Below are 11010 nucleotides of genomic sequence, written 5' to 3'. Positions count from 1 at the left end.
GTCTCTGGTTGCCCAGGGAGACAGGGGGTGTGGCTTCAGAATATTTGGTAGTGAACCATATTGCTAGCAAAAGAGGGCTGCTGCTTTATGGCTCAGGCAACTGCTGCTCCCGTGTAGCTCCCTTCCGGCCAACCATCCTCTCTCTGCTCCTGTACCCCAGAGTCTGCACTGACCAGCTGCAGCCCAGCACTGTCTACACCCCTCGAGCAATCGCCTAAGAGTCTGAACCCCTGGGGGACAGGGCTCTAGACCTTGGAGGGAGAGCAGAGGGGAGCACGCAGAACGCTGGGAGCCTGGGGTTGCAGGCAGAGAACACACACAGCTTTACACAGTTTTATGCCTGGCCGTATTGTCACCAGAAGACAGCTGTCACACTGTGCCTCAGGGAACTGCCACTCTGGTGCAGTACCCTCTCTGCTGACCAGTACTGGTCTCCAGACCTCACTGTGAGTGAAGGGGAGTGCTGGGAGTTCAGAATTCCAGGTAGATACTATATACAGTTTATACAGTTTTATGCCTGGCAGGAGGACGCCGTGACACCCTAGTAGGGGAGGTAGGTCAAGTTTTTAGAGGGTCTCTCCCGTGGTGTGTAGTGGGAGGACCTTTAAACTCTTCCCCATTGTTTGTGGGGCTCTCTGAGCCGTTCTCATGGGGGAGGGGACTCTCATCTGCTTGGTGATGGATTTTGTACCTTTTGTTTGTATCCTTGTGGTCGCAGCTCGCCTCAGTGGGGTTGATGTGCGTTCTTCAACCTTCTCTCTTAGTGCAGCTCAAATCCACCAGGTTACTTGCTGAATTTTTGTCCTTAAACTCTCCTACTGGACGGGAGCCTCTGTGGAAAGATGGCTTCAGTCAGCCATCTTGTCTCCTCCCCCCCTCCAACCCAATTCTTAACCTGGACAGCTTCGATTTCCCACTCAAGCTGCTACTTAGCCATAGGAGGCAAACCAACACTCCCCTAGGCCCTGTGAAGGGAGGTCCAACTCCACCCTCGAAGTTCTTTCAGTCACACCACATCCACACACTCTCACATACCTCTCAACAGACCTGTCAACAATCTAATGCCCAAGGAGTTGATCAGGCTCCTTTTCCACTAAAACTGTAATGGGACCTCCAGATCGATCATACCTTGCCTTACACTTCTCCCTGTGTAAGTACCTGTTCCCGCATGTCAGTTCCTCCTGGTGTTTGACTCCTTGAAAACCTGCCAATGGGGTCCTTTCTCAGCCTATTTAAGGCGTCTACACAGGGAGGCCAAACTGCCTCCCTGGAGTGCTCAGTGGTTCACGTCACCCAGGCGGATCAGGGGCCCCCACGTGGGTGTCCAAAGGATTGGCAGCAACTACCAGGTGCGTGTTCTCTCCAGGGGGATCTTACTTCACGGTCAGGGAACCAAAAATGTTGCAGGAAGACAAGGCCCAACAGAGAGAAGGAGCACCCAAACACCACATTTATAAGAGGAAGGGATTTATTCACCAGCTGGGAGCTTACAGCATAGAAGAATTTCAAATGGCTGTGCTCCCCGACTGCCTTGGTCTTTCTCTTTTTATTGACAGTCAAAAAGTTCCACCCCACGGGTACCCTTGTCATTGGCTAGTTTGAATCAAGCGGGGGATGCTATTCCCACCCCTACAGAACTACAGGATTTCACAGAACTTAGAAATTTCCAAGTTTCAGGAAGTTAAGTTTACAAATTTCCAAGAGCTGAGTCACCACGGAGAGGACCCTGCATGTGTATCTTTGTGGTCTCCTTGAGAAGACCTGTTCTTGTAGACCTCACCCTTCTTGGCTATCCTCTCTCATTATTAATGTACCATAATTGTGAGTTGATCTTTCAGGGAATCAGATCAAGGGAAAAGGACAGGTTTTGCTATGACCCCTACAATACAGATTAGTAGAATAGATAAAAAACACAACCCTAATATCCAATGTCTCCAAGAAAACCATTTAACTCATAAAGATTCTCATAAACTCAAGGTTAAAGCATGAGAAAAAAATATCCCATGCTATGGAAATCAAAAGTGAGCAGGAGGCCCGGTGTGATAGCTCACACCTGTAATCTTAACATTCTGGGAGGCCAAAGCGGGTAGACTGCTTGAGCTCAGGGCTTTGAAACCAGCCTGAGCAAAAGTGAGACCCTGTCTATAAAGAAATAAAACAAATGGCCAGGAATTGTGGTGGGTGCTGGTAATCCCAGCTACTCAGGGGGCTGAGTCAGGAGGATTTCTCAAGTGCAAAAGTTTGAGGTTGCTAATGCTATAATGCCATGGCACCTACCCAGGGTGATAGAGTGAGACTTTGTCTCAAAAAAAAAAAAGTGAGCAGGAGTAGCTACTCTTAGATCAGATAAAACAGATTTGAAATCAATAACTGAATAACTGTAAAAAAAAAAAAGACAAAGATAGCCATTATATAATGATATAGGGATCAATTCAACAATTAGATCTAACAATCCTAAATATACATGCACCTAACACCAGAGTCCCAGATTCATAAAAGAAATACCACTTGATCTAAGAAAAGAAACAAACAACATATTAATAGTGGGGCACTTCAACACTCCAATGACAAAACTGGACAGCAAAGAAACACTGAATAAGACAGGACTCTAGAACAAGTGTACTTAACAGACATTTACAGAATATTTTACTCCCAAAGTATAGATTTATGTTCTTCTCATAAGAACATGGGACATCATTATCCAAGATAGATCATATGTTAGGCCACTAAACAAGTATCAAAAAATTGATAAAAATCAAAATAATACTATGAATTGTCTCAGACTACAGTGGAATAAAACTAGAAATCAATTCTAAAAGAAATTTTCAAAACCATACAAATACATGCAAATTAAAAGGCATAATACTAAGTTAACTTTGAGATCAACAATGAAATGAAGGTGCAAAATTTAAAAAATATTTTTTAAATTAAAAGACGAACTAACAAAATCTCTGGGGTAAGTTAAAAGCAGAGCTAAGAGAGAAGTTTATAGCACTAAATACTTCCGATTAAAACACAGAAATATCATAGGCTTGATGTCTGTAGCTCAACGGCTAGAGTGCCAGCCACATACACCAAAGCTGGCAGGTTTGAATCCAGCCAGGCCTGCCAAACAACAATGACAACTGCAACAAAAAAACAGTGGCCATTGTGGTGGTTGCCTGTAGTCCCAACTACTTTGGAGGCTGAGGCAAGATAATCACTTAAACCCAAGTGTTTGAGGTTGCTGTGAGCTGTGATGCCGCAGCACTCTACCCAGGGTGAGAGCCTGCGACTCTGTCTCCCCCAAAAATAAATAAATAAAAGACAGAAATATCACAAATTAATAACCTAATGTCACACATTGGGGTTCTAGAAAAATAAAAACAAACCAAACCCCAAGCTGGTAGAAGACAAGAAATAACAAAAATCAGAGGAGAACTAAATAAATTTGAAACAAAAAAGAACAATATAAAGGATCAAGAAAACAAAAATTTGATTCTTTGAAAAGACAAATAAAACTGATATACCACACAAAAAAAAATAAAAAGAAAAGAAAAGAATTGATAGACCACTGGGTAGATTAACTGAGAAAAGAAGAAAATGATTGAAATAAGGTCAATCAGAAATGTAAAAAGAGACATTATATCATGATATCATAGAAATGCAAAAGATCTTCTGAGACTACTATGAACACCTCTGTGAACACAATCTAAAAATTCTAGAGGAAACGAAAGATGGCGGTGACTGGTTCAGTTTGCTTCAGGATCCACAGCAGGCTTTACCTGTCATTGAAGGGTCAACGTGCAGGACTTTGTGAACGAATATCAAGTTTCAGATTTTATTCTGGAAGTACAACCCTCCCAAAAGTTGAAGGAACTGATGTAACAAGGATTGAAGAAGTGGTTATTCCAAGAAAGAAATCTTGGGATAAAGTGGCCGTTCTTCAGGCACTTGCTTCCACAGTAAACAGGGACACCACAGCTGCACCTTATGCATTTCAAGATGATCCCTACCTTATTCCAGCATCTTCTGTGGAATCTCGTTCATTTTTACTGGCAAAGAAGTCTGGGGAGAATGCAGCAAAGTTTATTATTAATTCACATCCCAAATATTTTCAAAAGGACATAGCTGAACCACATATACCGTGTTTAATGCCTGAGTGCTTTGAACCTCAGATCGAAGAAGTAAGTGAAGCTGCCCTAAAGGAACGAATCAAGCTCAAAAAAGTCAAATCCTCTGTGGACCTGTTTGATCAGCTTTTGCAAGCAGGAACCACTGTGTCTCTTGAAACAACAAATAATCTCTTGGATTTACTGTGTTACTATGGTGACCACGAGCCCTCCACTGATTATCCTTTTCAGCAAACTGAACCGTCAGAGGAATTGGAAGAGGAAAGTAACAAGAAATTTAGGAAGAAGGCTGGTCATCAGATTGGAGCTACATGGAGCGCAAAAAACAATGCTGAGAGAATCTTTACGTTGATGCCAGAGAAAAATTCACATTCCTACTGCACAGTGATCCGAGGGATGGTGAAACATCGAGCTTAAGAGCCGGCATTAAACTTGTACACTGAATTATTAAACAACAGACTCCATGCTGATGTGTACACATTCAGTGCATTGATTGAAGCAACAATGTTGGGGCTGAATGCGGGTTTTGAGGAAAAATGGAATAAAACACTGGAGCTACTGAAACAAATGGTTGCACAGAAGGTGAAACCAAATCTACAGACTTTTAATACCATTTTGAAATGTCTCCGAAGATTTCATGTACTTGCAAGATTGCCAGCAATACAGACCTTACGAGAAATGAAAGCCATTGGAATAGAACCCTCGCTTGCAACATATCACCATATTATTCAGCTATTTTATCAACATGAAAACATTTCAAAAGGATCATCCCTGATCATCTATGATATAATGAATGAATTAATGGGAAAGAAATTTTCTCCAAAGGATCTGGTTGATGGTATGTTTTTTCAGTCAGCCATGAGAGTTTGCTCATCTCTCAGAGATCTGGAACTTGCTTACCAAGTACATGGCCTTTTAAACACTGGAGATAACCGGAAATTTATGGGACCTGATCATTTCTATTATTCCAAGTTCTTCACTTTAATTTGTCTAATGGAACAAATTGATGTCACCTTGAAGTGACATCACCTGATACCTTCAGTTTTCTTTCCCCACTCCCAAACATTGGTAGATCTTCTCCAAGCATTGGATGTGGCCAATCGGCTAGAAGTGATTCCTCGGATTTGGAAAGATAGTAAAGAATGTGGTCATACTTTCCACAATGACCTGAAGGAAGAGATTCTGATTCTTATGGCAAGGGATAAGCATCCACCAGAGCTTCTGGAGGAGTTTGCTGACTGTGCCGCTGACATCAAATCTGCTTATGAAAGCCAAGATGGCAGACAGACTGCTCCAGATTGGCCAGCCATCCCTCTCAACTGTATAGCTGTCCTCTTTTTAAGGGCTGGGAGAACCCATGAAGCATGGAAAATGTTGGGGCTTTTCAGGAAGCATAATAAGATCCCTAGAAATGAGTTGCTGAATGAGTTCATGGACAGTGCAAAAGTGTCCAATAGCCCTGCCCAGGCCATTGAAGTGGTAAAACTGGTGAGTGCTTTCAGCTTACCTATTTGCGAGAGCCTTTTCCAGAGAGTAATGACTGACTTTGCCATCAGCCAGGAACAAAAGGAAGCCCTAGAAAACCTAACTGCATGGACCAGTGACAGTGATAGTGACAGCAGCAGTGACAGCGACAGTGACATCAATGAAGGCAAATGAAAGTGGGATATTCAGTAGTAATGATGACATCACCGTAGCTGCTGGACTCACACTTGAAAACAGATACTAATATTTAACAATGTTTCAAAGAAATAGAGGATGCAGATTTGGTGAATTTTGGTACTGTGAAACACTGGACAGATGCTACGTTATAATTTGCTACTAGCCAAACCACCTATTAACTGTAGCATTCCAGGCTTACCATGTAAGCTGCAGCTCTTGTGGTCAGGATAAGATCTGTATATCTGAAGTGCTGGTAGGCTGACCTCACAGTACCCTCTCCCTGCTACTGGACTAAAGCTTTTGTTGGCGTGATGTGTTGCTAAGATGTTGATCCTTTCTTCTTAAGAGACAGTGTCTAATTACATCACAAGTACTGTTGGGTCAGTAGTATCCCAATTTTGGGAATATTTATATGTGAAAAATTATACATCTTATAACTGATTAAACAGGATAATGGCAGTTGAGACTGCACAAGTGATTAATGTAAAAAAAATAAATAAAAAATAAAAATTCTAGAGAAAATGAATAAATTCCTGCAATCACACAACCTCCCAAGCTGAGTTGGAGAAAAATAGAAATTCTAAACATACCAACAAGTAGTGAGAATAAATTAGCAATAAAACATATGCTTCCTCCTCAAAAAGACAAAAACCAGATCATAGTGATTCTTACCAGACATACAAAGAAGAACTGGTACCTGTCCTACTGAGACTGTTACATAAGATTAGAAAGAGGAAATCCTCTCTAATTCATTTAATGAAGTCAATACCAACCTAATACCAAAGCCAGGAATGAATACAACAACAACAAAAAGATAACTACAGGCCTGATTAACATCTATCCAAAAACAATCAAGAAAACACTAGCAAAACAAACCCAAGATCACATGAAAAGTATAGTTTACCATGACAAGTGAATTTCCTCCCAGGGATACAAAGATGGATTAACATATGCAAATCAAGAAATGTGATTCACTACATAAGCAGAATTTAAAACAAGTATCATATGATTATTTCGATAGATACAGTAAGAACATTCACTAAAATCCAGTGAAGGAGCTAAGGAAATTTCACTCCAAAATTGACTACTTGTATAAAGAATATTTTGAATTAAAGGCCATTCACAATCAGAAAGCATTTGGAAGGGGCTTCTTCTCTATCTACATAAAACCTGACCAATGTGATCAAAATATCAAAGGGGCAAAACTAACTTTCTTTGTTCACCCTGAAGGCTAGCAGACCTACTGCAAATTGTTTAAAACATAATAACTGTCTCTCAGGTTAATTTACAAGTCAATTCATTTCCCCCCATCTATTCATCCTTCTTAGCATTCACCTGCTGCTCCTGTACTCCACATTCTCCCCCTCCCTTCTAAAAGGCATCTTAAAAGGTATCGGGCCATCATTAAAACATTGGGAGATGACTCCTGTAATTCTCCCCATGAGCATGATATTTGGAAATAAACATTTCTCTTACTATCCTGCCTTAATTGTGAGTTGGTCTTTCAGCCACTTTTTGGGGAGAAAGGGCACATTTCCCCTCACCCTACACCAGCAAGTGTTAATCATAAAAAACCCTCAGCAAAATAGGCATAGACAGAATAAATACATACATCAACATAATAAAAACTACATATGATGTCAATGGAAAAGAAGCCATACTTGTAAAAATAATTTAAAGAGGTTTATGCTAAGCCAAATTTGAAGACTATGACCCAGAGCCACACCCAGGAAGCCTTGAGCAAGTGGACTCCCAGTTATGGGTTTGCAGTTTGGTTTTAGGAGATAGGAATTACAGGTGAAGTTATAAATCAATAAGCAGAAAACATACATTGGTTTGGCACAAAAAGCTGGGACATCTGGTGGGTTGGGGCTCACAGATTTATACGTGGGTTTAAAGATTCTTTACCTGATAATTGTCTGGAAGAGTTAGACTTTGGCTAAAAGACCAGGAGTCAGCAAAAAGACATGCTTAAGGTAAAGGGTTTGTTAATCGGAGACAAAGCACTGGACAGACTCAACTGGTTTGTTGTGTATATTGAGGACGTGCAGGTAAGTCTTCCACAGCCTTTGGCTGTTGTGAGTCACAGAGGGCATCTCTAATAAGAGGAGGGAGCATGATGAGACATGTCAGATTTCCTCTCTGCTGGCTAGCAACTCAATTTAAGGGATCCCCTTGGCCAAGGAGGGGGGTCCATTCAGTTAATTGCTGGTGGAGGGGGACGTAAGATTTTATTTTAGTTCACAAGACAAACCCCTTCCAAATCCTTTCTGATTGTGAATGGCCTTTAATTCAAACACTATTCTGAATGAGATAAAGTTAAAAGCATTCCCAGTAAGAATTGAGACCGGACGATGCTCACTCTCACCACTTCTACTCAACATAGTGCTGGAAGTCCCAGCCAGAGAAATCAGATAATAGAAAAAAATAAAGGACACTCAAGTCAGAAAACAAAAAAAAGTGACACTATCCCTGCTGCCAATGAGATGATCTTAAATCTAGAAAACCGTAAAGCCTCCTCCAAAAGACTCCTGGAATTAATAAATAAATTTAATTATCTCAGGTTACAAAATTAATGTACACAAATCAGTAGCATTTTTATACACTAATAAATGCTAAGGTGATCATCACATCAAAAATTCAATACCATTCACAATAGCTACAAAATAACATAAAATGCCTAGCAATACATTTAACCAAGGAAGTAAAAATCTCTAAAGTAAGAACTAGAAAACACTAATGAAAGAAATTGTAGATTACGTGAATGACAAAACACTGGAAGAATCAACATTGCTAAAATGTCATATTGCCCAAATATGACTTACAGATTCAATACAATTCCCATTAAAATGCCAACAGCATTTTGGAAAGAATTAGAGAAAAAAATCCTAATTTTCACACGGAATCACAAAAGAGCCTGACTAGCCAATGCAATCCACATCTGGAGGCATTACATTTCCAATCTTCAAATTATACTGCAAGACTATAGTAACCAAAAAAGCATGATATTAGTACAACAATAGACACATAGTTGGAGGACACAGAGTTCTCAATAGAGACTCAGAACTATACATAAATAGTAAAGAAAGGCCAGGTGTTGTGCATGACACCCTTAATCCTAGTGTTACGCCCAGAAGTTCCCCCAGAGATCACACAGCCACACGAGCCAAATTTTCAGGGGAGTCCTTTATTGGAGAGCCGACTGACAACTGCCTCAGTGTCCCAAAATGAAGTTTCTGAGAGCAGCCCCTAGTTGTGTGTGGCTGTGTGTGTCTCTGTGTGTGTATCTCTGTGTGTGTCTCTGTGTGTCTGTGTGTGTTTGTCTCTGAGTGTCCGTGTGTGTCTGGGTGTGTGTCTGTTTATGTATCTGTGTGTGTGTCTGTGTGACTCTGTGTGTGTGTCTCTGTGTGCCTGTGTATGTTTGTCTCTGAGTGTGTGTGTCTGTCAGTTTATGTATCTGTGCGTGTGTCTATGTGTGTGTGATTGTGTGTCTGTGTGTGTCTCTGCATCTTCCTCTGTGTGTCTCTCTGTATGTGTCTGTGTGTGTGTGTGTGAGTCTCTGTAATATGTTCCTCTGGGTGTGTGTCTCTGTGTGTGGGTCTCTGTTTGTGTCTATGTGTGTGTCTCTGTGTGTGTCTGCGTGTATTTCTCTACATGTGTCTTTGTATGTGTCTGTGTCTGCATCCCTGTGTGTGTCTGTGTGTCTCTGTGTGCATGTCTGAGTGTGGGTCTTGTCTGTGTCTCTATGTGTTTGCGTGTGTGTGTCTGTGTTTGTCTCAGAGTGTCTGTGTGTGTCTGTATGTGTGTCTATGTGTGTGTCTCTGGGTGTGTCTGTGTGTGTGTCTATGTATGTGTCTCTGCGTATGTCTGTGTATGTATCTCTGTGCGTCACTGAGTGTGTGTCTCTGTTTGTGACTGTGTGTCTCTGAGTGTCTGTATGTTTGTGTTTCTCTGTATGTCTGCCTGTGTCTGTCTTTCTATGTGCGTCTGTGTGTGTCTCTGTGTGTATTGCTGTGTGTGTGTCTGTGAGTGTGTCTATATGTCTGTGTGTCTACGTATGTGTGCCTATGTGTGAGTCTGTGCGTGTCTCTGTGTGTTTGTCTGTGTGTGTGCGTGTGTCTGTGTGTCTCTGTGTGTGCCTGTCTGTGTCTCTGTGTGTCTGTGTTTGTGTTTCTGTGTGTTTGAGTCTGTGTGTTTCTTGTGTGTCTTTGTGTGTGTCTGTGTCTCTCTTTGTGTCTGTGTATGTGTTTCTGTGTGTCTAATTGTATGTTTGTCTGTGCCTTTGTGTGTCTGTGTGTGTGTATCTGTGTGTATCTCTGTTTGTGTCTGTGTGGGTGTCTCTGTGAGTGTGTCTGTGTATATGTCTGTGTGTCTCTGTATATGTGTCTCTGTGTATGCCTTTGTGTGTGTGTCTGTTTGTGTGTCTCTGTGTATGTCTGTGAGTGTGTCTGTGTGTGTGTACGTGTGGTTGTCCATTTGTTTCTCTCTGTGTTTCTTTGTGTGTCTGTGTGTCTCTGTGTGTGTCTCTGTGTGTCTCTCTGTATATGTGTGTGTGGCTCTGTGTGTCTCTGTGTTTGTGTCTGTGTGTGTATCCATGTGTGCCTGTCTCTGTGTGTGTCTGTGTATCTCAGTGTGTGTGTCTCTGTACCTCTGTCTATGTATGTATCTGTGTCCATGTCTCTGTGTGTCTCTCTGTGTGTGTCTGAGTGTGTTTCTCTATGAGTGTCTGTCTTAGTGTTTGTTTACCTCTGTGTCTGTGCCTCTGTGTGTGTGTCTGTGTGTGTCTGTGCATGTCTGTGTTTGTCTGTGTGTGTGTTTGTGTGTGTGTCTGTGTGTTTGTCTCTCTGTGTGTCTGTGTGTATGTGTGCATGTCTTGTGTTCTCTGTGTGTCTGTCTCTGTGTGTGTCTGAGTGTGTGTCTGTGTGTGTCTATGTGTATATGTGTGTGTCCTTGTGTGGGTCTTTGTGTGTGTCTTTGTCTGTGTGTGTGTCTCTGTGTGTGTCTGTGTCCCTGTGTGTGTTTGTGTGTATCCGTGTATGTGTCTCTGTGTGTCTCTCTGTGTTATGTGAGTGTCTGAGTGTGTCTCTGTGTATGTCTGTGTGTGGGTCTGTGTGTTTGTATCTCTGTGCGTCTGTGTGTGTATGTGTGTGTCTTTGTGTTCTCTGTGTTTGTTTCTCCGTGTATGTCTGTGGGTGTCTTTGTTTGCATCTGTGCTTCTGTGTGTATATGTGTGTGT

The 11010-nt window shown here is 41.6% G+C and overlaps 1 pseudogene across 1 annotated transcript; it reads left to right on the top strand.

Moving 5' to 3' along the window:
• The first annotated feature begins 3709 nt into the window (after positions 1 to 3709).
• LOC128570674 (pentatricopeptide repeat domain-containing protein 3, mitochondrial-like) lies at positions 3710 to 6254 on the top strand (annotated as a pseudogene). The gene has a single exon (XR_008375602.1). The product of XR_008375602.1 is annotated as a pentatricopeptide repeat domain-containing protein 3, mitochondrial-like (transcript).
• Positions 6255 to 11010: the final 4756 nt, after the last annotated feature.

This window comes from Nycticebus coucang, chromosome 18 (assembly GCF_027406575.1).
Source record: "Nycticebus coucang isolate mNycCou1 chromosome 18, mNycCou1.pri, whole genome shotgun sequence".
Lineage (NCBI taxonomy): Eukaryota > Metazoa > Chordata > Mammalia > Primates > Lorisidae > Nycticebus > Nycticebus coucang.
Note: the sequence above shows the minus strand (reverse complement) of the source record. Positions and strands in the feature narration are given on the sequence as shown.